Here is a 24,055-nt window from a genome sequence, read left to right on the forward strand (position 1 = left end):
ATTTAAACACATTTAATGTGCTTCAATATCTTGCAATTATTATACTTACTGGTGATCAAACCGTCCTGTGTTTGGCAGACGGGAGTCTACTCATTCTGGTTCCTGTGTCTTTTGACATGACCCTCGTTCTGTTGGATATCAGAGCATCCACGCTTCCCGGCAGAAGAAGCGTCCATTTCCTGCCCCGGACTTGAAGTCAGCCTGTGTCTCCGGTAAGGCTTCGGACCATTTAATAACAATGGTTTGTGGAGACCACGATCTAGATGCTGGTGAAATGCACTACTGTTCAGTTTGCACCTACTTCTCAGCACCCTCCATGGGGATAAAAAAAAAAAAAAATTAAAGAAAAACACATTGAGTGTCCACTGATAATCCAAATTCAATCTGAGACTGAGAGTTTTTTTACGCTACTTTATCGATTTCACTTCTTTCTCTCACCCCCAAATTCCCAGTTCTCAAAGACACCAACAGCATTTCTTCTTTGCATGATCCCACAGAATAATCGTATCCATTCACCATATAACCGTGGACTACTTAGTACTGCATGAAGTAGGAAAGGCGAGGAAGGAACTTTCTACTGTTCTGGCTCCACTGTGAAAATCTAAGAGCTGCTGTCAGCCGAAGCCAGTCTGCTCATGCCGAGGAGCTCTGAGCCATGGCACACTCCTTTGGAATATTTCCCTGGGCCTTCATGTCAGCTCCTGCAGTGTGTAGAATCTGCTAAGTCACACGCTGTCCTCCGTTTGTGTCCTCCGTGCTTTCAATGGATGTCATCTTGAGTCTTTGATTTTTGTTGTCATTGGTGTATGTGTTTGTGGAAAAGTATTGAGTCTTTGATGTGCGTGTAGCAGCTACTGAGCAAGGCTTTGAAGGCTAGTGGGCTGCAGGACTGCGCGGGAGGGGGGGGGGGCGGCGGGGGTTGGGAGGGGGCGCTGGGCCGGGAGGGCCCCGTGGCAGCAGCTCGGCCTCTTGAGGCGTCCGGGGACGGCCACGGTCGTCTACGGCCATACCACCCTGAACGCGCCCGATCTCGTCTGATCTCGGAAGCTAAGCAGGGTCGGGCCTGGTTAGTACTTGGATGGGAGACCGCCTGGGAATACCGAGTGCTGTAGGCTTTTGCCTCTTCTTTTGTCCGGCCCGCCGGCCTGTCGGGGGTCGGGGGGTGGGGCTGGGGGTGGGCCGGTCCCTCCGCCCTCGGCCCTCCGCCCTCCGCGCCCGCCCTTGGCCCCGGTCGCCGCCCGCTGCGCCCGCCGGAGGCTTCCTCTCCTCTCCCCGGCTGCAGCACCACCGCCAGGCGGCGGCAGCGGCGGAGCATCCCAGCCGTTCCGTTCCGCCCAGCAGCGGAGCCCCAGCCCTGGGCCCACACCGGGCCGGGCGGCGGGATCCCTAAGTGCTGCTGGGTCTCCACCCCCCGGGCCCCCGGGACAATCCCTACACCCGGCGCGGGACAGTCCACGGCGGCAAACCGTCCCCTGGGCCCCCGGACCCCCAGCCCACCGTGGACTTCCTCTCCGCCGCACACCCGGGCCTCGGGCCGGGGCTCCCGAGAGACACACCGGCGCACCGCACAGGGCAAGTGGCCGGCCGCCCGGGCAGAGAGGACACACAACAGCACACGGAGCACACGCACCCAAACCCAAACGCCCCACCCCCAAACCCCGCCCCACCGAGCAACAGGACAGCCGGCTCTGGGCCCCCCACCCCCACGCGGGTGCTGCTGCCACATGCAGGCCCTGAGGGGAAATCGAGGCAGAACAGTCCTCCCCAGACGGAGTGGGGTGGCGGGGTGGGGGGGACACTGCACGTCTTCAGGACCTCGGGGTGAAGGACCAGCCGCGCACACGGCCCTGCCTCCTTGTCCTGGCCCTGCCCCAAAGCCCCTCTCCACCGTGCCCTCGCGTGGGGCGGCGGAGGGCCCTCTCGCGCGCACTCTCCGGCTCTGGCCCTCCGTCCCCACGCGTGGAAGTCTGTCCCTGCGCGCTTGCCCGTGGGGCTGCTCCTTGGGCTGCGGGACGGTGGTGCGTCCGCGGTTTGGGTGGGGGAGGGGGGATGCGCGCGAGACCCGTCAGTCTCCGCCTGCCCCGGATACGGACAGGTGGTCTAGCGAAGGGCCAGGGCGGCGGGAGGGACCGGACTGGGCAGGGAGGGACGCGTAGCAGCAGCTCGGCCTCTTGAGGCGTCCGGGGGCGGCCGCCGTCGTCTACGGCCATACCACCCTGAACGCGCCCGATCTCGTCTGATCTCGGAAGCTAAGCAGGGTCGGGCCCGGTTAGTACTTGGATGGGAGACCGCCTGGGAATACCGGGTGCTGTAGGCTTTTTGCTTTGCCTCTTTTTCTGTCCCGCCCGCCCTGGGCTGGGAAGGGGGGGCTCCTCCGCCCACCTCGGCTGGGAAAGGGGGGGGCCCTTCGCCCTCCACGCCCGTCCTGGCTCCCGCCCCCGCCCACCCCCACCCCGCCCCGGCAGGCCCGGATCCTGCCCCGTGGCCCCTGGAGAGAGGGTCAGATTTGAGATGTGGAGGCTCAGTCCCCGAGGCTGTCGGCCCTCAGACACCTGCCCCAGGTCCGGGCCTCCGGAACTGCTGACGGACCGGCTCTGAATTCAGGACAAATTCTAAAGTTGTCCAAGTACATGACCACGTTACCCTAGGAAAGGAAAAATTCGATCATATCCATATATGCAGAAGCATGGAATCTAAACAGTTGGCTATTCGTTCACGGGAAAGGAATTTAAGAATCCAGATGAGAAGACACCTAGAAACACTTTTCAAAAGTCTAAATCTTTAGAAAATATTCTTAAGGATTAAGAAGTAAAAACATTCTTTGGAAAGTCACGAGCAAGAACAGGGTGTTGATATGAAATTCTTCTGTTCAATACTGCAAGCGACGCTCTAAAAATATACTCAAACAGGGGAAGACACTAACAATATACGGGAAAGGAAAATCACCTTCTTCATTTTCCTCACCTCCTACGGTTCTCAAAATAGAATGTTTGCCAGTATGCATGGGAGACCTGTCGAAATCCTAAGTGAGTCCAGCAAGATAGCTCTATCTGAAATCAACATTCAATCGATAGTTTCAATATTTCTTATTTCCTAGCAAATACACAATGTTGAAGGCAATTTGTAAAAAGGATAACATGCAAAGTCACAGAAAATCTACATAGCACCTACGGGACAAAGGTGCCAACTTAGATGGAAAACTTAGTAACAACGTCAATGACGGCCCAAATCCATGGAGAGGCTCTACTATATTCCTAGATAGATGGACACGGAGTCCCCAAACTAATCATTTCCCCCAAATTAATAAATAGTGCAATTTAAACAGGGTTTATAACTAGAAATTTACAATCTGTTTCTTTCTCTCTTTCTTTTAATTTGGGAAATGGATATGTTAAAGAGCAATAATAGCAATTATTAGTTTTATTCTATTAGACCCAATTAACTGTACCAAAACTCTCTACCACTCGCCTTATAAAAATGGGAGTTTATTCATATGTCGGAAGCCGCTGTGTATCTTTTTCCGAAGGCATGGAACCGAAAAAACACTTCTCCCAAACAAATCCCATCTCGACTCTCATCATTTTGCTGGCTTTTCCTTTTAAAGTTTTTGCTCTCTGTTCCATGACTATCTCATTGAGGTAGTTTGTTAATTTCACAGTTTATATAACACATGTGGAGCCATTCTGGATTCATTCTGGCTAACTTGTGTTCCAGGGGAAACCTTCTGTTTGGGGAATACGCCTTGCTTACACAGGAAGCTGCAGTTCATCAGCACTTCTATAGAATGGCACTGCACGAGTCAATCAAAGTATCTTTATCCGATCTTTGACTAGGTCCATGTACACGGGGCTCCCGTGAGTATTACTCTGGATGTTTCCTGGTCACGTGTGCCCTATCTTCTCTCTGGTACGTGCTACTCAGAGAATATGCTTGTTCCTAAATTATGCCAGTGTTCATTCATATCCATTTATGCTACATTGTTTTCCAAATGGTTCTATAATTTCACCTCCCATATCAGCAGTGTGCGTGTTAAGAGTTCTCCTCCCAGCCAACACAGTGATCAGTGTTTTAAGTTTCCTCAATCTGGTGAGTTTGGAACTACATCTTGCTTCATTTTTTATTTTGTGTTTCCTTGATTAATAATGAGGATACAGTGTCAAATGCGTATTAAGCCTATTACACATAGATATTCTGTAGGAGTGATATTTTGCCAATTGTATGCGCTACAGATCCCTTGTCCTGTTTGCAACTTGTTTTGTACCGTGTTTATGGTATCTTTGGAAACTTTTTGTTATGGAAAATTTGAAATATAAACAGAAACAGAAAGAATACTATAATACCTACTCACTACCCTGACTCAAGAAATCATCAACCCTTGGTCAGATCTTGTTTCTTTTATACCCCTCCTACCTTAAGTTCATGATCCCCTTAACGATATCCCTCCATCGACAAAAAGTCAATATGTTTCTATCAAAGGTAGAGGCTTTCCTTCCTTTTTAAATGTAACCGCAGCCACATTATTCCATCTAAGAATCTAACCGTATTGGAGAGAACAGCAAGTCCTCAATGTTTGCGTTTCCCTGACACACATACACTCATTTCAGTTTCTTGGAATCCAGTCCAAATACAGTACATACATTGTGCTCGGTTGAGAGGTCTTTGGAAAGAGTGTCCATACATCCCAACCAGTTGGGGGCAGTCCCGGTTGTCACCATTTCACTTTGTTTCCTCCCGCTCTCCACAGTGGGGGACCCGAGTTATTTTTGCATTGTTAGGGGTTTAGTCGTGGATTTAAACACATTTAATGTGCTTCAATATCTTGCAATTATTATACTTACTGGTGATCAAACCGTCCTGTGTTTGGCAGACGGGAGTCTACTCATTCTGGTTCCTGTGTCTTTTGACATGACCCTCGTTCTGTTGGATATCAGAGCATCCACGCTTCCCGGCAGAAGAAGCGTCCATTTCCTGCCCCGGACTTGAAGTCAGCCTGTGTCTCCGGTAAGGCTTCGGACCATTTAATAACAATGGTTTGTGGAGACCACGATCTAGATGCTGGTGAAATGCACTACTGTTCAGTTTGCACCTACTTCTCAGCACCCTCCATGGGGATAAAAAAAAAAAAAAATTAAAGAAAAACACATTGAGTGTCCACTGATAATCCAAATTCAATCTGAGACTGAGAGTTTTTTTACGCTACTTTATCGATTTCACTTCTTTCTCTCACCCCCAAATTCCCAGTTCTCAAAGACACCAACAGCATTTCTTCTTTGCATGATCCCACAGAATAATCGTATCCATTCACCATATAACCGTGGACTACTTAGTACTGCATGAAGTAGGAAAGGCGAGGAAGGAACTTTCTACTGTTCTGGCTCCACTGTGAAAATCTAAGAGCTGCTGTCAGCCGAAGCCAGTCTGCTCATGCCGAGGAGCTCTGAGCCATGGCACACTCCTTTGGAATATTTCCCTGGGCCTTCATGTCAGCTCCTGCAGTGTGTAGAATCTGCTAAGTCACACGCTGTCCTCCGTTTGTGTCCTCCGTGCTTTCAATGGATGTCATCTTGAGTCTTTGATTTTTGTTGTCATTGGTGTATGTGTTTGTGGAAAAGTATTGAGTCTTTGATGTGCGTGTAGCAGCTACTGAGCAAGGCTTTGAAGGCTAGTGGGCTGCAGGACTGCGCGGGAGGAGGGGGGGCGGCGGGGGTTGGGAGGGGGCGCTGGGCCGGGAGGGCCCCGTGGCAGCAGCTCGGCCTCTTGAGGCGTCCGGGGACGGCCACGGTCGTCTACGGCCATACCACCCTGAACGCGCCCGATCTCGTCTGATCTCGGAAGCTAAGCAGGGTCGGGCCTGGTTAGTACTTGGATGGGAGACCGCCTGGGAATACCGGGTGCTGTAGGCTTTTGCCTCTTCTTTTGTCCCGCCCGCCGGCCTGTCGGGGGTCGGGGGGTGGGGCTGGGGGTGGGCCGGTCCCTCCGCCCTCGGCCCTCGGCCCTCGGCCCTCCGCCCTCCGCGCCCGCTCTTGGCCCCGGTCGCCGCCCGCTGCGCCCGCCGGAGGCTTCCTCTCCTCTCCCCGGCTGCAGCACCACCGCCAGGCGGCGGCAGCGGCGGAGCATCCCAGCCGTTCCGTTCCGCCCAGCAGCGGAGCCCCAGCCCTGGGCCCACACCGGGCCGGGCGGCGGGATCCCTAAGTGCTGCTGGGTCTCCACCCCCCGGCCCCCCCGGGACAATCCCTACACCCGGCGCGGGACAGTCCACGGCGGCAAACCGTCCCCTGGGCCCCCGGACCCCCAGCCCACCGTGGACTTCCTCTCCGCCGCACACCCGGGCCTCGGGCCGGGGCTCCCGAGAGACACACCGGCGCACCGCACAGGGCAAGTGGCCGGCCGCCCGGGCAGAGAGGACACACAACAGCACACGGAGCACACGCACCCAAACCCAGACGCCCCACCCCCAAACCCCGCCCCACCGAGCAACAGGACAGCCGGCTCTGGGCCCCCCACCCCCACGCGGGTGCTGCTGCCACATGCAGGCCCTGAGGGGAAATCGAGGCAGAACAGTCCTCCCCAGACGGAGTGGGGTGGCGGGGTGGGGGGGACACTGCACGTCTTCAGGACCTCGGGGTGAAGGACCAGCCGCGCACACGGCCCTGCCTCCTTGTCCTGGCCCTGCCCCAAAGCCCCTCTCCACCGTGCCCTCGCGTGGGGCGGCGGAGGGCCCTCTCGCGCGCACTCTCCGGCTCTGGCCCTCCGTCCCCACGCGTGGAAGTCTGTCCCTGCGCGCTTGCCCGTGGGGCTGCTCCTTGGGCTGCGGGACGGTGGTGCGTCCGCGGTTTGGGTGGGGGAGGGGGGATGCGCGCGAGACCCGTCAGTCTCCGCCTGCCCCGGATACGGACAGGTGGTCTAGCGAAGGGCCAGGGCGGCGGGAGGGACCGGACTGGGCAGGGAGGGACGCGTAGCAGCAGCTCGGCCTCTTGAGGCGTCCGGGGGCGGCCGCCGTCGTCTACGGCCATACCACCCTGAACGCGCCCGATCTCGTCTGATCTCGGAAGCTAAGCAGGGTCGGGCCCGGTTAGTACTTGGATGGGAGACCGCCTGGGAATACCGGGTGCTGTAGGCTTTTTGCTTTGCCTCTTTTTCTGTCCCGCCCGCCCTGGGCTGGGAAGGGGGGGCTCCTCCGCCCACCTCGGCTGGGAAAGGGGGGGGCCCTTCGCCCTCCACGCCCGTCCTGGCTCCCGCCCCCGCCCACCCCCACCCCGCCCCGGCAGGCCCGGATCCTGCCCCGTGGCCCCTGGAGAGAGGGTCAGATTTGAGATGTGGAGGCTCAGTCCCCGAGGCTGTCGGCCCTCAGACACCTGCCCCAGGTCCGGGCCTCCGGAACTGCTGACGGACCGGCTCTGAATTCAGGACAAATTCTAAAGTTGTCCAAGTACATGACCACGTTACCCTAGGAAAGGAAAAATTCGATCATATCCATATATGCAGAAGCATGGAATCTAAACAGTTGGCTATTCGTTCACGGGAAAGGAATTTAAGAATCCAGATGAGAAGACACCTAGAAACACTTTTCAAAAGTCTAAATCTTTAGAAAATATTCTTAAGGATTAAGAAGTAAAAACATTCTTTGGAAAGTCACGAGCAAGAACAGGGTGTTGATATGAAATTCTTCTGTTCAATACTGCAAGTGACGCTCTAAAAATATACTCAAACAGGGGAAGACACTAACAATATACGGGAAAGGAAAATCACCTTCTTCATTTTCCTCACCTCCTACGGTTCTCAAAATAGAATGTTTGCCAGTATGCATGGGAGACCTGTCGAAATCCTAAGTGAGTCCAGCAAGATAGCTCTATCTGAAATCAACATTCAATCGATAGTTTCAATATTTCTTATTTCCTAGCAAATACACAATGTTGAAGGCAATTTGTAAAAAGGATAACATGCAAAGTCACAGAAAATCTACATAGCACCTACGGGACAAAGGTGCCAACTTAGATGGAAAACTTAGTAACAACGTCAATGACGGCCCAAATCCATGGAGAGGCTCTACTATATTCCTAGATAGATGGACACGGAGTCCCCAAACTAATCATTTCCCCCAAATTAATAAATAGTGCAATTTAAACAGGGTTTATAACTAGAAATTTACAATCTGTTTCTTTCTCTCTTTCTTTTAATTTGGGAAATGGATATGTTAAAGAGCAATAATAGCAATTATTAGTTTTATTCTATTAGACCCAATTAACTGTACCAAAACTCTCTACCACTCGCCTTATAAAAATGGGAGTTTATTCATATGTCGGAAGCCGCTGTGTATCTTTTTCCGAAGGCATGGAACCGAAAAAACACTTCTCCCAAACAAATCCCATCTCGACTCTCATCATTTTGCTGGCTTTTCCTTTTAAAGTTTTTGCTCTCTGTTCCATGACTATCTCATTGAGGTAGTTTGTTAATTTCACAGTTTATATAACACATGTGGAGCCATTCTGGATTCATTCTGGCTAACTTGTGTTCCAGGGGAAACCTTCTGTTTGGGGAATACGCCTTGCTTACACAGGAAGCTGCAGTTCATCAGCACTTCTATAGAATGGCACTGCACGAGTCAATCAAAGTATCTTTATCCGATCTTTGACTAGGTCCATGTACACGGGGCTCCCGTGAGTATTACTCTGGATGTTTCCTGGTCACGTGTGCCCTATCTTCTCTCTGGTACGTGCTACTCAGAGAATATGCTTGTTCCTAAATTATGCCAGTGTTCATTCATATCCATTTATGCTACATTGTTTTCCAAATGGTTCTATAATTTCACCTCCCATATCAGCAGTGTGCGTGTTAAGAGTTCTCCTCCCAGCCAACACAGTGATCAGTGTTTTAAGTTTCCTCAATCTGGTGAGTTTGGAACTACATCTTGCTTCATTTTTTATTTTGTGTTTCCTTGATTAATAATGAGGATACAGTGTCAAACGCGTATTAAGCCTATTACACATAGATATTCTGTAGGAGTGATATTTTGCCAATTGTATGCGCTACAGATCCCTTGTCCTGTTTGCAACTTGTTTTGTACCGTGTTTATGGTATCTTTGGAAACTTTTTGTTATGGAAAATTTGAAATATAAACAAAAACAGAAAGAATATATAATACCTACTCACTACCCTGACTCAAGAAATCATCAACCCTTGGTCAGATCTTGTTTCTTTTATACCCCTCCTACCTTAAGTTCATGATCCCCTTAACGATATCCCTCCATCGACAAAAAGTCAATATGTTTCTATCAAAGGTAGAGGCTTTCTTTCCTTTTTAAATGTAACCGCAGCCACATTATTCCATCTAAGAATCTAACCGTATTGGAGAGAACAGCAAGTCCTCAATGTTTGCGTTTCCCTGACACACATACACTCATTTCAGTTTCTTGGAATCCAGTCCAAATACAGTACATACATTGTGCTCGGTTGAGAGGTCTTTGGAAAGAGTGTCCATACATCCCAACCAGTTGGGGGCAGTCCCGGTTGTCACCATTTCACTTTGTTTCCTCCCGCTCTCCACAGTGGGGGACCCGAGTTATTTTTGCATTGTTAGGGGTTTAGTCGTGGATTTAAACACATTTAATGTGCTTCAATATCTTGCAATTATTATACTTACTGGTGATCAAACCGTCCTGTGTTTGGCAGACGGGAGTCTACTCATTCTGGTTCCTGTGTCTTTTGACATGACCCTCGTTCTGTTGGATATCAGAGCATCCACGCTTCCCGGCAGAAGAAGCGTCCATTTCCTGCCCCGGACTTGAAGTCAGCCTGTGTCTCCGGTAAGGCTTCGGACCATTTAATAACAATGGTTTGTGGAGACCACGATCTAGATGCTGGTGAAATGCACTACTGTTCAGTTTGCACCTACTTCTCAGCACCCTCCATGGGGATAAAAAAAAAAAAAATAAAAGAAAAACACATTGAGTGTCCACTGATAATCCAAATTCAATCTGAGACTGAGAGTTTTTTTACGCTACTTTATCGATTTCACTTCTTTCTCTCACCCCCAAATTCCCAGTTCTCAAAGACACCAACAGCATTTCTTCTTTGCATGATCCCACAGAATAACCGTATCCATTCACCATATAACCGTGGACTACTTAGTACTGCATGAAGTAGGAAAGGCGAGGAAGGAACTTTCTACTGTTCTGGCTCCACTGTGAAAATCTAAGAGCTGCTGTCAGCCGAAGCCAGTCTGCTCATGCCGAGGAGCTCTGAGCCATGGCACACTCCTTTGGAATATTTCCCTGGGCCTTCATGTCAGCTCCTGCAGTGTGTAGAATCTGCTAAGTCACACGCTGTCCTCCGTTTGTGTCCTCCGTGCTTTCAATGGATGTCATCTTGAGTCTTTGATTTTTGTTGTCATTGGTGTATGTGTTTGTGGAAAAGTATTGAGTCTTTGATGTGCGTGTAGCAGCTACTGAGCAAGGCTTTGAAGGCTAGTGGGCTGCAGGACTGCGCGGGAGGAGGGGGGGCGGCGGGGGTTGGGAGGGGGCGCTGGGCCGGGAGGGCCCCGTGGCAGCAGCTCGGCCTCTTGAGGCGTCCGGGGACGGCCACGGTCGTCTACGGCCATACCACCCCGAACGCGCCCGATCTCGTCTGATCTCGGAAGCTAAGCAGGGTCGGGCCTGGTTAGTACTTGGATGGGAGACCGCCTGGGAATACCGGGTGCTGTAGGCTTTTGCCTCTTCTTTTGTCCCGCCCGCCGGCCTGTCGGGGGTCGGGGGGTGGGGCTGGGGGTGGGCCGGTCCCTCCGCCCTCGGCCCTCCGCCCTCCGCGCCCGCCCTTGGCCCCGGTCGCCGCCCGCTGCGCCCGCCGGAGGCTTCCTCTCCTCTCCCCGGCTGCAGCACCACCGCCAGGCGGCGGCAGCGGCGGAGCATCCCAGCCGTTCCGTTCCGCCCAGCAGCGGAGCCCCAGCCCTGGGCCCACACCGGGCCGGGCGGCGGGATCCCTAAGTGCTGCTGGGTCTCCACCCCCCGGCCCCCCCGGGACAATCCCTACACCCGGCGCGGGACAGTCCACGGCCGCAAACCGTCCCCTGGGCCCCCGGACCCCCAGCCCACCGTGGACTTCCTCTCTGCCGCACACCCGGGCCTCGGGCCGGGGCTCCCGAGAGACACACCGGCGCACCGCACAGGGCAAGTGGCCGGCCGCCCGGGCAGAGAGGACACACAACAGCACACGGAGCACACGCACCCAAACCCAGACGCCCCACCCCCAAACCCCGCCCCACCGAGCAACAGGACAGCCGGCTCTGGGCCCCCCACCCCCACGCGGGTGCTGCTGCCACATGCAGGCCCTGAGGGGAAATCGAGGCAGAACAGTCCTCCCCAGACGGAGTGGGGTGGCGGGGTGGGGGGGACACTGCACGTCTTCAGGACCTCGGGGTGAAGGACCAGCCGCGCACACGGCCCTGCCTCCTTGTCCTGGCCCTGCCCCAAAGGCCCCTCTCCACCGTGCCCTCGCGTGGGGCGGCGGAGGGCCCTCTCGCGCGCACTCTCCGGCTCTGGCCCTCCGTCCCCACGCGTGGAAGTCTGTCCCTGCGCGCTTGCCCGTGGGGCTGCTCCTTGGGCTGCGGGACGGTGGTGCGTCCGCGGTTTGGGTGGGGGAGGGGGGATGCGCGCGAGACCCGTCAGTCTCCGCCTGCCCCGGATACGGACAGGTGGTCTAGCGAAGGGCCAGGGCGGCGGGAGGGACCGGACTGGGCAGGGAGGGACGCGTAGCAGCAGCTCGGCCTCTTGAGGCGTCCGGGGGCGGCCGCCGTCGTCTACGGCCATACCACCCTGAACGCGCCCGATCTCGTCTGATCTCAGAAGCTAAGCAGGGTTGGGCCCGGTTAGTACTTGGATGGGAGACCGCCTGGGAATACCGGGTGCTGTAGGCTTTTTGCTTTGCCTCTTTTTCTGTCCCGCCCGCCCTGGGCTGGGAAGGGGGGGCTCCTCCGCCCACCTCGGCTGGGAAAGGGGGGGGCCCTTCGCCCTCCACGCCCGTCCTGGCTCCCGCCCCCGCCCACCCCCACCCCGCCCCGGCAGGCCCGGATCCTGCCCCGTGGCCCCTGGAGAGAGGGTCAGATTTGAGATGTGGAGGCTCAGTCCCCGAGGCTGTCGGCCCTCAGACACCTGCCCCAGGTCCGGGCCTCCGGAACTGCTGACGGACCGGCTCTGAATTCAGGACAAATTCTAAAGTTGTCCAAGTACATGACCACGTTACCCTAGGAAAGGAAAAATTCGATCATATCCATATATGCAGAAGCATGGAATCTAAACAGTTGGCTATTCGTTCACGGGAAAGGAATTTAAGAATCCAGATGAGAAGACACCTAGAAACACTTTTCAAAAGTCTAAATCTTTAGAAAATATTCTTAAGGATTAAGAAGTAAAAACATTCTTTGGAAAGTCACGAGCAAGAACAGGGTGTTGATATGAAATTCTTCTGTTCAATACTGCAAGCGACGCTCTAAAAATATACTCAAACAGGGGAAGACACTAACAATATACGGGAAAGGAAAATCACCTTCTTCATTTTCCTCACCTCCTACGGTTCTCAAAATAGAATGTTTGCCAGTATGCATGGGAGACCTGTCGAAATCCTAAGTGAGTCCAGTAAGATAGCTCTATCTGAAATCAACATTCAATCGATAGTTTCAATATTTCTTATTTCCTAGCAAATACACAATGTTGAAGGCAATTTGTAAAAAGGATAACATGCAAAGTCACAGAAAATCTACATAGCACCTACGGGACAAAGGTGCCAACTTAGATGGAAAACTTAGTAACAACGTCAATGACGGCCCAAATCCATGGAGAGGCTCTACTATATTCCTAGATAGATGGACACGGAGTCCCCAAACTAATCATTTCCCCCAAATTAATAAATAGTGCAATTTAAACAGGGTTTATAACTAGAAATTTACAATCTGTTTCTTTCTCTCTTTCTTTTAATTTGGGAAATGGATATGTTAAAGAGCAATAATAGCAATTATTAGTTTTATTCTATTAGACCCAATTAACTGTACCAAAACTCTCTACCACTCGCCTTATAAAAATGGGAGTTTATTCATATGTCGGAAGCCGCTGTGTATCTTTTTCCGAAGGCATGGAACCGAAAAAACACTTCTCCCAAACAAATCCCATCTCGACTCTCATCATTTTGCTGGCTTTTCCTTTTAAAGCTTTTGCTCTCTGTTCCATGACTATCTCATTGAGGTAGTTTGTTAATTTCACAGTTTATATAACACATGTGGAGCCATTCTGGATTCATTCTGGCTAACTTGTGTTCCAGGGGAAACCTTCTGTTTGGGGAATACGCCTTGCTTACACAGGAAGCTGCAGTTCATCAGCACTTCTATAGAATGGCACTGCACGAGTCAATCAAAGTATCTTTATCCGATCTTTGACTAGGTCCATGTACACGGGGCTCCCGTGAGTATTACTCTGGATGTTTCCTGGTCACGTGTGCCCTATCTTCTCTCTGGTACGTGCTACTCAGAGAATATGCTTGTTCCTAAATTATGCCAGTGTTCATTCATATCCATTTATGCTACATTGTTTTCCAAATGGTTCTATAATTTCACCTCCCATATCAGCAGTGTGCGTGTTAAGAGTTCTCCTCCCAGCCAACACAGTGATCAGTGTTTTAAGTTTCCTCAATCTGGTGAGTTTGGAACTACATCTTGCTTCATTTTTTATTTTGTGTTTCCTTGATTAATAATGAGGATACAGTGTCAAACGCGTATTAAGCCTATTACACATAGATATTCTGTAGCAGTGATATTTTGCCAATTGTATGCGCTACAGATCCCTTGTCCTGTTTGCAACTTGTTTTGTACCGTGTTTATGGTATCTTTGGAAACTTTTTGTTATGGAAAATTTGAAATATAAACAAAAACAGAAAGAATATATAATACCTACTCACTACCCTGACTCAAGAAATCATCAACCCTTGGTCAGATCTTGTTTCTTTTATACCCCTCCTACCTTAAGTTCATGATCCCCTTAACGATATCCCTCCATCGACAAAAAGTCAATATGTTTCTATCAAAGGTAGAGGCTTTCTTTCCTTTTTAAATGTAACCGCAGCCACATTATTCCATCTAAGAATCTAACCGTATTGGAGAGAACAGCAAGTCCTCAATGTTTGCGTTTCCCTGACACACATACACTCATTTCAGTTTCTTGGAATCCAGTCCAAATACAGTACATACATTGTGCTCGGTTGAGAGGTCTTTGGAAAGAGTGTCCATACATCCCAACCAGTTGGGGGCAGTCCCGGTTGTCACCATTTCACTTTGTTTCCTCCCGCTCTCCACAGTGGGGGACCCGAGTTATTTTTGCATTGTTAGGGGTTTAGTCGTGGATTTAAACACATTTAATGTGCTTCAATATCTTGCAATTATTATACTTACTGGTGATCAAACCGTCCTGTGTTTGGCAGACGGGAGTCTACTCATTCTGGTTCCTGTGTCTTTTGACATGACCCTCGTTCTGTTGGATATCAGAGCATCCACGCTTCCCGGCAGAAGAAGCGTCCATTTCCTGCCCCGGACTTGAAGTCAGCCTGTGTCTCCGGTAAGGCTTCGGACCATTTAATAACAATGGTTTGTGGAGACCACGATCTAGATGCTGGTGAAATGCACTACTGTTCAGTTTGCACCTACTTCTCAGCACCCTCCATGGGGATAAAAAAAAAAAAATTAAAGAAAAACACATTGAGTGTCCACTGATAATCCAAATTCAATCTGAGACTGAGAGTTTTTTTACGCTACTTTATCGATTTCACTTCTTTCTCTCACCCCCAAATTCCCAGTTCTCAAAGACACCAACAGCATTTCTTCTTTGCATGATCCCACAGAATAACCGTATCCATTCACCATATAACCGTGGACTACTTAGTACTGCATGAAGTAGGAAAGGCGAGGAAGGAACTTTCTACTGTTCTGGCTCCACTGTGAAAATCTAAGAGCTGCTGTCAGCCGAAGCCAGTCTGCTCATGCCGAGGAGCTCTGAGCCATGGCACACTCCTTTGGAATATTTCCCTGGGCCTTCATGTCAGCTCCTGCAGTGTGTAGAATCTGCTAAGTCACACGCTGTCCTCCGTTTGTGTCCTCCGTGCTTTCAATGGATGTCATCTTGAGTCTTTGATTTTTGTTGTCATTGGTGTATGTGTTTGTGGAAAAGTATTGAGTCTTTGATGTGCGTGTAGCAGCTACTGAGCAAGGCTTTGAAGGCTAGTGGGCTGCAGGACTGCGCGGGAGGAGGGGGGGCGGCGGGGGTTGGGAGGGGGCGCTGGGCCGGGAGGGCCCCGTGGCAGCAGCTCGGCCTCTTGAGGCGTCCGGGGACGGCCACGGTCGTCTACGGCCATACCACCCCGAACGCGCCCGATCTCGTCTGATCTCGGAAGCTAAGCAGGGTCGGGCCTGGTTAGTACTTGGATGGGAGACCGCCTGGGAATACCGGGTGCTGTAGGCTTTTGCCTCTTCTTTTGTCCCGCCCGCCGGCCTGTCGGGGGTCGGGGGGTGGGGCTGGGGGTGGGCCGGTCCCTCCGCCCTCGGCCCTCCGCCCTCCGCGCCCGCCCTTGGCCCCGGTCGCCGCCCGCTGCGCCCGCCGGAGGCTTCCTCTCCTCTCCCCGGCTGCAGCACCACCGCCAGGCGGCGGCAGCGGCGGAGCATCCCAGCCGTTCCGTTCCGCCCAGCAGCGGAGCCCCAGCCCTGGGCCCACACCGGGCCGGGCGGCGGGATCCCTAAGTGCTGCTGGGTCTCCACCCCCCGGCCCCCCCGGGACAATCCCTACACCCGGCGCGGGACAGTCCACGGCCGCAAACCGTCCCCTGGGCCCCCGGACCCCCAGCCCACCGTGGACTTCCTCTCTGCCGCACACCCGGGCCTCGGGCCGGGGCTCCCGAGAGACACACTGGCGCACCGCACAGGGCAAGTGGCCGGCCGCCCGGGCAGAGAGGACACACAACAGCACACGGAGCACACGCACCCAAACCCAGACGCCCCACCCCCAAACCCCGCCCCACCGAGCAACAGGACAGCCGGCTCTGGGCCCCCCACCCCCACGCGGGTGCTGCTGCCACATGCAGGCCCTGAGGGGAAATCGAGGCAGAACAGTCCTCCCCAGACGGAGTGGGGTGGCGGGGTGGGGGGGACACTGCACGTCTTCAGGACCTCGGGGTGAAGGACCAGCCGCGCACACGGCCCTGCCTCCTTGTCCTGGCCCTGCCCCAAAGGCCCCTCTCCACCGTGCCCTCGCGTGGGGCGGCGGAGGGCCCTCTCGCGCGCACTCTCCGGCTCTGGCCCTCCGTCCCCACGCGTGGAAGTCTGTCCCTGCGCGCTTGCCCGTGGGGCTGCTCCTTGGGCTGCGGGACGGTGGTGCGTCCGCGGTTTGGGTGGGGGAGGGGGGATGCGCGCGAGACCCGTCAGTCTCCGCCTGCCCCGGATACGGACAGGTGGTCTAGCGAAGGGCCAGGGCGGCGGGAGGGACCGGACTGGGCAGGGAGGGACGCGTAGCAGCAGCTCGGCCTCTTGAGGCGTCCGGGGGCGGCCGCCGTCGTCTACGGCCATACCACCCTGAACGCGCCCGATCTCGTCTGATCTCGGAAGCTAAGCAGGGTCGGGCCCGGTTAGTACTTGGATGGGAGACCGCCTGGGAATACCGGGTGCTGTAGGCTTTTTGCTTTGCCTCTTTTTCTGTCCCGCCCGCCCTGGGCTGGGAAGGGGGGGCTCCTCCGCCCACCTCGGCTGGGAAAGGGGGGGGCCCTTCGCCCTCCACGCCCGTCCTGGCTCCCGCCCCCGCCCACCCCCACCCCGCCCCGGCAGGCCCGGATCCTGCCCCGTGGCCCCTGGAGAGAGGGTCAGATTTGAGATGTGGAGGCTCAGTCCCCGAGGCTGTCGGCCCTCAGACACCTGCCCCAGGTCCGGGCCTCCGGAACTGCTGACGGACCGGCTCTGAATTCAGGACAAATTCTAAAGTTGTCCAAGTACATGACCACGTTACCCTAGGAAAGGAAAAATTCGATCATATCCATATATGCAGAAGCATGGAATCTAAACAGTTGGCTATTCGTTCACGGGAAAGGAATTTAAGAATCCAGATGAGAAGACACCTAGAAACACTTTTCAAAAGTCTAAATCTTTAGAAAATATTCTTAAGGATTAAGAAGTAAAAACATTCTTTGGAAAGTCACGAGCAAGAACAGGGTGTTGATATGAAATTCTTCTGTTCAATACTGCAAGCGACGCTCTAAAAATATACTCAAACAGGGGAAGACACTAACAATATACGGGAAAGGAAAATCACCTTCTTCATTTTCCTCACCTCCTACGGTTCTCAAAATAGAATGTTTGCCAGTATGCATGGGAGACCTGTCGAAATCCTAAGTGAGTCCAGTAAGATAGCTCTATCTGAAATCAACATTCAATCGATAGTTTCAATATTTCTTATTTCCTAGCAAATACACAATGTTGAAGGCAATTTGTAAAAAGGATAACATGCAAAGTCACAGAAAATCTACATAGCACCTACGGGACAAAGGTGCCAACTTAGATGGAAAACTTAGTAACAACGTCAATGACGGCCCAAATCCATGGAGAGGCTCTACTATATTCCTAGATAGATGGACACGGAGTCCCCAAACTAATCATTTCCCCCAAATTAATAAATAGTGCAATTTAAACAGGGTTTATAACTAGAAATTTACAATCTGTTTCTTTCTCTCTTTCTTTTAATTTGGGAAATGGATATGTTAAAGAGCAATAATAGCAATTATTAGTTTTATTCTATTAGACCCAATTAACTGTACCAAAACTCTCTACCACTCGCCTTATAAAAATGGGAGTTTATTCATATGTCGGAAGCCGCTGTGTATCTTTTTCCGAAGGCATGGAACCGAAAAAACACTTCTCCCAAACAAATCCCATCTCGACTCTCATCATTTTGCTGGCTTTTCCTTTTAAAGCTTTTGCTCTCTGTTCCATGACTATCTCATTGAGGTAGTTTGTTAATTTCACAGTTTATATAACACATGTGGAGCCATTCTGGATTCATTCTGGCTAACTTGTGTTCCAGGGGAAACCTTCTGTTTGGGGAATACGCCTTGCTTACACAGGAAGCTGCAGTTCATCAGCACTTCTATAGAATGGCACTGCACGAGTCAATCAAAGTATCTTTATCCGATCTTTGACTAGGTCCATGTACACGGGGCTCCCGTGAGTATTACTCTGGATGTTTCCTGGTCACGTGTGCCCTATCTTCTCTCTGGTACGTGCTACTCAGAGAATATGCTTGTTCCTAAATTATGCCAGTGTTCATTCATATCCATTTATGCTACATTGTTTTCCAAATGGTTCTATAATTTCACCTCCCATATCAGCAGTGTGCGTGTTAAGAGTTCTCCTCCCAGCCAACACAGTGATCAGTGTTTTAAGTTTCCTCAATCTGGTGAGTTTGGAACTACATCTTGCTTCATTTTTTATTTTGTGTTTCCTTGATTAATAATGAGGATACAGTGTCAAACGCGTATTAAGCCTATTACACATAGATATTCTGTAGCAGTGATATTTTGCCAATTGTATGCGCTACAGATCCCTTGTCCTGTTTGCAACTTGTTTTGTACCGTGTTTATGGTATCTTTGGAAACTTTTTGTTATGGAAAATTTGAAATATAAACAAAAACAGAAAGAATATATAATACCTACTCACTACCCTGACTCAAGAAATCATCAACCCTTGGTCAGATCTTGTTTCTTTTATACCCCTCCTACCTTAAGTTCATGATCCCCTTAACGATATCCCTCCATCGACAAAAAGTCAATATGTTTCTATCAAAGGTAGAGGCTTTCTTTCCTTTTTAAATGTAACCGCAGCCACATTATTCCATCTAAGAATCTAACCGTATTGGAGAGAACAGCAAGTCCTCAATGTTTGCGTTTCCCTGACACACATACACTCATTTCAGTTTCTTGGAATCCAGTCCAAATACAGTACATACATTGTGCTCGGTTGAGAGGTCTTTGGAAAGAGTGTCCATACATCCCAACCAGTTGGGGGCAGTCCCGGTTGTCACCATTTCACTTTGTTTCCTCCCGCTCTCCACAGTGGGGGACCCGAGTTATTTTTGCATTGTTAGGGGTTTAGTCGTGGATTTAAACACATTTAATGTGCTTCAATATCTTGCAATTATTATACTTACTGGTGATCAAACCGTCCTGTGTTTGGCAGACGGGAGTCTACTCATTCTGGTTCCTGTGTCTTTTGACATGACCCTCGTTCTGTTGGATATCAGAGCATCCACGCTTCCCGGCAGAAGAAGCGTCCATTTCCTGCCCCGGACTTGAAGTCAGCCTGTGTCTCCGGTAAGGCTTCGGACCATTTAATAACAATGGTTTGTGGAGACCACGATCTAGATGCTGGTGAAATGCACTACTGTTCAGTTTGCACCTACTTCTCAGCACCCTCCATGGGGATAAAAAAAAAAAAATTAAAGAAAAACACATTGAGTGTCCACTGATAATCCAAATTCAATCTGAGACTGAGAGTTTTTTTACGCTACTTTATCGATTTCACTTCTTTCTCTCACCCCCAAATTCCCAGTTCTCAAAGACACCAACAGCATTTCTTCTTTGCATGATCCCACAGAATAACCGTATCCATTCACCATATAACCGTGGACTACTTAGTACTGCATGAAGTAGGAAAGGCGAGGAAGGAACTTTCTACTGTTCTGGCTCCACTGTGAAAATCTAAGAGCTGCTGTCAGCCGAAGCCAGTCTGCTCATGCCGAGGAGCTCTGAGCCATGGCACACTCCTTTGGAATATTTCCCTGGGCCTTCATGTCAGCTCCTGCAGTGTGTAGAATCTGCTAAGTCACACGCTGTCCTCCGTTTGTGTCCTCCGTGCTTTCAATGGATGTCATCTTGAGTCTTTGATTTTTGTTGTCATTGGTGTATGTGTTTGTGGAAAAGTATTGAGTCTTTGATGTGCGTGTAGCAGCTACTGAGCAAGGCTTTGAAGGCTAGTGGGCTGCAGGACTGCGCGGGAGGAGGGGGGGCGGCGGGGGTTGGGAGGGGGCGCTGGGCCGGGAGGGCCCCGTGGCAGCAGCTCGGCCTCTTGAGGCGTCCGGGGACGGCCACGGTCGTCTACGGCCATACCACCCCGAACGCGCCCGATCTCGTCTGATCTCGGAAGCTAAGCAGGGTCGGGCCTGGTTAGTACTTGGATGGGAGACCGCCTGGGAATACCGGGTGCTGTAGGCTTTTGCCTCTTCTTTTGTCCCGCCCGCCGGCCTGTCGGGGGTCGGGGGGTGGGGCTGGGGGTGGGCCGGTCCCTCCGCCCTCGGCCCTCCGCCCTCCGCGCCCGCCCTTGGCCCCGGTCGCCGCCCGCTGCGCCCGCCGGAGGCTTCCTCTCCTCTCCCCGGCTGCAGCACCACCGCCAGGCGGCGGCAGCGGCGGAGCATCCCAGCCGTTCCGTTCCGCCCAGCAGCGGAGCCCCAGCCCTGGGCCCACACCGGGCCGGGCGGCGGGATCCCTAAGTGCTGCTGGGTCTCCACCCCCCGGCCCCCCCGGGACAATCCCTACACCCGGCGCGGGACAGTCCACGGCCGCAAACCGTCCCCTGGGCCCCCGGACCCCCAGCCCACCGTGGACTTCCTCTCTGCCGCACACCCGGGCCTCGGGCCGGGGCTCCCGAGAGACACACCGGCGCACCGCACAGGGCAAGTGGCCGGCCGCCCGGGCAGAGAGGACACACAACAGCACACGGAGCACACGCACCCAAACCCAGACGCCCCACCCCCAAACCCCGCCCCACCGAGCAACAGGACAGCCGGCTCTGGGCCCCCCACCCCCACGCGGGTGCTGCTGCCACATGCAGGCCCTGAGGGGAAATCGAGGCAGAACAGTCCTCCCCAGATGGAGTGGGGTGGCGGGGTGGGGGGGACACTGCACGTCTTCAGGACCTCGGGGTGAAGGACCAGCCGCGCACACGGCCCTGCCTCCTTGTCCTGGCCCTGCCCCAAAGGCCCCTCTCCACCGTGCCCTCGCGTGGGGCGGCGGAGGGCCCTCTCGCGCGCACTCTCCGGCTCTGGCCCTCCGTCCCCACGCGTGGAAGTCTGTCCCTGCGCGCTTGCCCGTGGGGCTGCTCCTTGGGCTGCGGGACGGTGGTGCGTCCGCGGTTTGGGTGGGGGAGGGGGGATGCGCGCGAGACCCGTCAGTCTCCGCCTGCCCCGGATACGGACAGGTGGTCTAGCGAAGGGCCAGGGCGGCGGGAGGGACCGGACTGGGCAGGGAGGGACGCGTAGCAGCAGCTCGGCCTCTTGAGGCGTCCGGGGGCGGCCGCCGTCGTCTACGGCCATACCACCCTGAACGCGCCCGATCTCGTCTGATCTCGGAAGCTAAGCAGGGTCGGGCCCGGTTAGTACTTGGATGGGAGACCGCCTGGGAATACCGGGTGCTGTAGGCTTTTTGCTTTGCCTCTTTTTCTGTCCCGCCCGCCCTGGGCTGGGAAGGGGGGGCTCCTCCGCCCACCTCGGCTGGGAAAGGGGGGGGCCCTTCGCCCTCCACGCCCGTCCTGGCTCCCGCCCCCGCCCACCCCCACCCCGCCCCGGCAGGCCCGGATCCTGCCCCGTGGCCCCTGGAGAGAGGGTCAGATTTGAGATGTGGAGGCTCAGTCCCCGAGGCTGTCGGCCCTCAGACACCTGCCCCAGGTCCGGGCCTCCGGAACTGCTGACGGACCGGCTCTGAATTCAGGACAAATTCTAAAGTTGTCCAAGTACATGACCACGTTACCCTAGGAAAGGAAAAATTCGATCATATCCATATATGCAGAAGCATGGAATCTAAACAGTTGGCTATTCGTTCACGGGAAAGGAATTTAAGAATCCAGATGAGAAGACACCTAGAAACACTTTTCAAAAGTCTAAATCTTTAGAAAATATTCTTAAGGATTAAGAAGTAAAAACATTCTTTGGAAAGTCACGAGCAAGAACAGGGTGTTGATATGAAATTCTTCTGTTCAATACTGCAAGCGACGCTCTAAAAATATACTCAAACAGGGGAAGACACTAACAATATACGGGAAAGGAAAATCACCTTCTTCATTTTCCTCACCTCCTACGGTTCTCAAAATAGAATGTTTGCCAGTATGCATGGGAGACCTGTCGAAATCCTAAGTGAGTCCAGCAAGATAGCTCTATCTGAAATCAACATTCAATCGATAGTTTCAATATTTCTTATTTCCTAGCAAATACACAATGTTGAAGGCAATTTGTAAAAAGGATAACATGCAAAGTCACAGAAAATCTACATAGCACCTACGGGACAAAGGTGCCAACTTAGATGGAAAACTTAGTAACAACGTCAATGACGGCCCAAATCCATGGAGAGGCTCTACTATATTCCTAGATAGATGGACACGGAGTCCCCAAACTAATCATTTCCCCCAAATTAATAAATAGTGCAATTTAAACAGGGTTTATAACTAGAAATTTACAATCTGTTTCTTTCTCTCTTTCTTTTAATTTGGGAAATGGATATGTTAAAGAGCAATAATAGCAATTATTAGTTTTATTCTATTAGACCCAATTAACTGTACCAAAACTCTCTACCACTCGCCTTATAAAAATGGGAGTTTATTCATATGTCGGAAGCCGCTGTGTATCTTTTTCCGAAGGCATGGAACCGAAAAAACACTTCTCCCAAACAAATCCCATCTCGACTCTCATCATTTTGCTGGCTTTTCCTTTTAAAGCTTTTGCTCTCTGTTCCATGACTATCTCATTGAGGTAGTTTGTTAATTTCACAGTTTATATAACACATGTGGAGCCATTCTGGATTCATTCTGGCTAACTTGTGTTCCAGGGGAAACCTTCTGTTTGGGGAATACGCCTTGCTTACACAGGAAGCTGCAGTTCATCAGCACTTCTATAGAATGGCACTGCACGAGTCAATCAAAGTATCTTTATCCGATCTTTGACTAGGTCCATGTACACGGGGCTCCCGTGAGTATTACTCTGGATGTTTCCTGGTCACGTGTGCCCTATCTTCTCTCTGGTACGTGCTACTCAGAGAATATGCTTGTTCCTAAATTATGCCAGTGTTCATTCATATCCATTTATGCTACATTGTTTTCCAAATGGTTCTATAATTTCACCTCCCATATCAGCAGTGTGCGTGTTAAGAGTTCTCCTCCCAGCCAACACAGTGATCAGTGTTTTAAGTTTCCTCAATCTGGTGAGTTTGGAACTACATCTTGCTTCATTTTTTATTTTGTGTTTCCTTGATTAATAATGAGGATACAGTGTCAAACGCGTATTAAGCCTATTACACATAGATATTCTGTAGCAGTGATATTTTGCCAATTGTATGCGCTACAGATCCCTTGTCCTGTTTGCAACTTGTTTTGTACCGTGTTTATGGTATCTTTGGAAACTTTTTGTTATGGAAAATTTGAAATATAAACAAAAACAGAAAGAATATATAATACCTACTCACTACCCTGACTCAAGAAATCATCAACCCTTGGTCAGATCTTGTTTCTTTTATACCCCTCCTACCTTAAGTTCATGATCCCCTTAACGATATCCCTCCATCGACAAAAAGTCAATATGTTTCTATCAAAGGTAGAGGCTTTCTTTCCTTTTTAAATGTAACCGCAGCCACATTATTCCATCTAAGAATCTAACCGTATTGGAGAGAACAGCAAGTCCTCAATGTTTGCGTTTCCCTGACACACATACACTCATTTCAGTTTCTTGGAATCCAGTCCAAATACAGTACATACATTGTGCTCGGTTGAGAGGTCTTTGGAAAGAGTGTCCATACATCCCAACCAGTTGGGGGCAGTCCCGGTTGTCACCATTTCACTTTGTTTCCTCCCGCTCTCCACAGTGGGGGACCCGAGTTATTTTTGCATTGTTAGGGGTTTAGTCGTGGATTTAAACACATTTAATGTGCTTCAATATCTTGCAATTATTATACTTACTGGTGATCAAACCGTCCTGTGTTTGGCAGACGGGAGTCTACTCATTCTGGTTC

The 24,055-nt window shown here is 51.9% G+C and overlaps 10 non-coding genes across 10 annotated transcripts; all 10 read left to right on the plus strand.

Moving 5' to 3' along the window:
* The first annotated feature begins 996 nt into the window (after positions 1-996).
* Positions 997-1,115, plus strand: LOC138394880 (5S ribosomal RNA). The gene has a single exon (XR_011235404.1). It is a non-coding gene; the product is annotated as a 5S ribosomal RNA (ribosomal RNA).
* Positions 1,116-2,198: 1,083 nt separating this feature from the next.
* On the plus strand, positions 2,199-2,317 carry LOC138394831 (5S ribosomal RNA). The gene has a single exon (XR_011235357.1). It is a non-coding gene; the product is annotated as a 5S ribosomal RNA (ribosomal RNA).
* Positions 2,318-5,784: 3,467 nt separating this feature from the next.
* LOC138394996 (5S ribosomal RNA) lies at positions 5,785-5,903 on the plus strand. The gene has a single exon (XR_011235498.1). It is a non-coding gene; the product is annotated as a 5S ribosomal RNA (ribosomal RNA).
* Positions 5,904-7,001: 1,098 nt separating this feature from the next.
* On the plus strand, positions 7,002-7,120 carry LOC138394832 (5S ribosomal RNA). Its single transcript, XR_011235358.1, has one exon. It is a non-coding gene; the product is annotated as a 5S ribosomal RNA (ribosomal RNA).
* A 3,465-nt stretch (positions 7,121-10,585) lies between these two features.
* On the plus strand, positions 10,586-10,704 carry LOC138394862 (5S ribosomal RNA). The gene has a single exon (XR_011235387.1). It is a non-coding gene; the product is annotated as a 5S ribosomal RNA (ribosomal RNA).
* A 1,085-nt stretch (positions 10,705-11,789) lies between these two features.
* On the plus strand, positions 11,790-11,908 carry LOC138394867 (5S ribosomal RNA). Its single transcript, XR_011235392.1, has one exon. It is a non-coding gene; the product is annotated as a 5S ribosomal RNA (ribosomal RNA).
* Positions 11,909-15,372: 3,464 nt separating this feature from the next.
* Positions 15,373-15,491, plus strand: LOC138394863 (5S ribosomal RNA). The gene has a single exon (XR_011235388.1). It is a non-coding gene; the product is annotated as a 5S ribosomal RNA (ribosomal RNA).
* Positions 15,492-16,576: 1,085 nt separating this feature from the next.
* On the plus strand, positions 16,577-16,695 carry LOC138394833 (5S ribosomal RNA). Its single transcript, XR_011235359.1, has one exon. It is a non-coding gene; the product is annotated as a 5S ribosomal RNA (ribosomal RNA).
* A 3,464-nt stretch (positions 16,696-20,159) lies between these two features.
* Positions 20,160-20,278, plus strand: LOC138394864 (5S ribosomal RNA). The gene has a single exon (XR_011235389.1). It is a non-coding gene; the product is annotated as a 5S ribosomal RNA (ribosomal RNA).
* Positions 20,279-21,363: 1,085 nt separating this feature from the next.
* Positions 21,364-21,482, plus strand: LOC138394834 (5S ribosomal RNA). The gene has a single exon (XR_011235360.1). It is a non-coding gene; the product is annotated as a 5S ribosomal RNA (ribosomal RNA).
* The last annotated feature ends 2,573 nt before the right edge of the window (positions 21,483-24,055 follow it).

The sequence above is a fragment of the Eulemur rufifrons genome, chromosome 14, assembly GCF_041146395.1.
Source record: "Eulemur rufifrons isolate Redbay chromosome 14, OSU_ERuf_1, whole genome shotgun sequence".
Classification (NCBI taxonomy): Eukaryota; Metazoa; Chordata; class Mammalia; order Primates; family Lemuridae; genus Eulemur; species Eulemur rufifrons.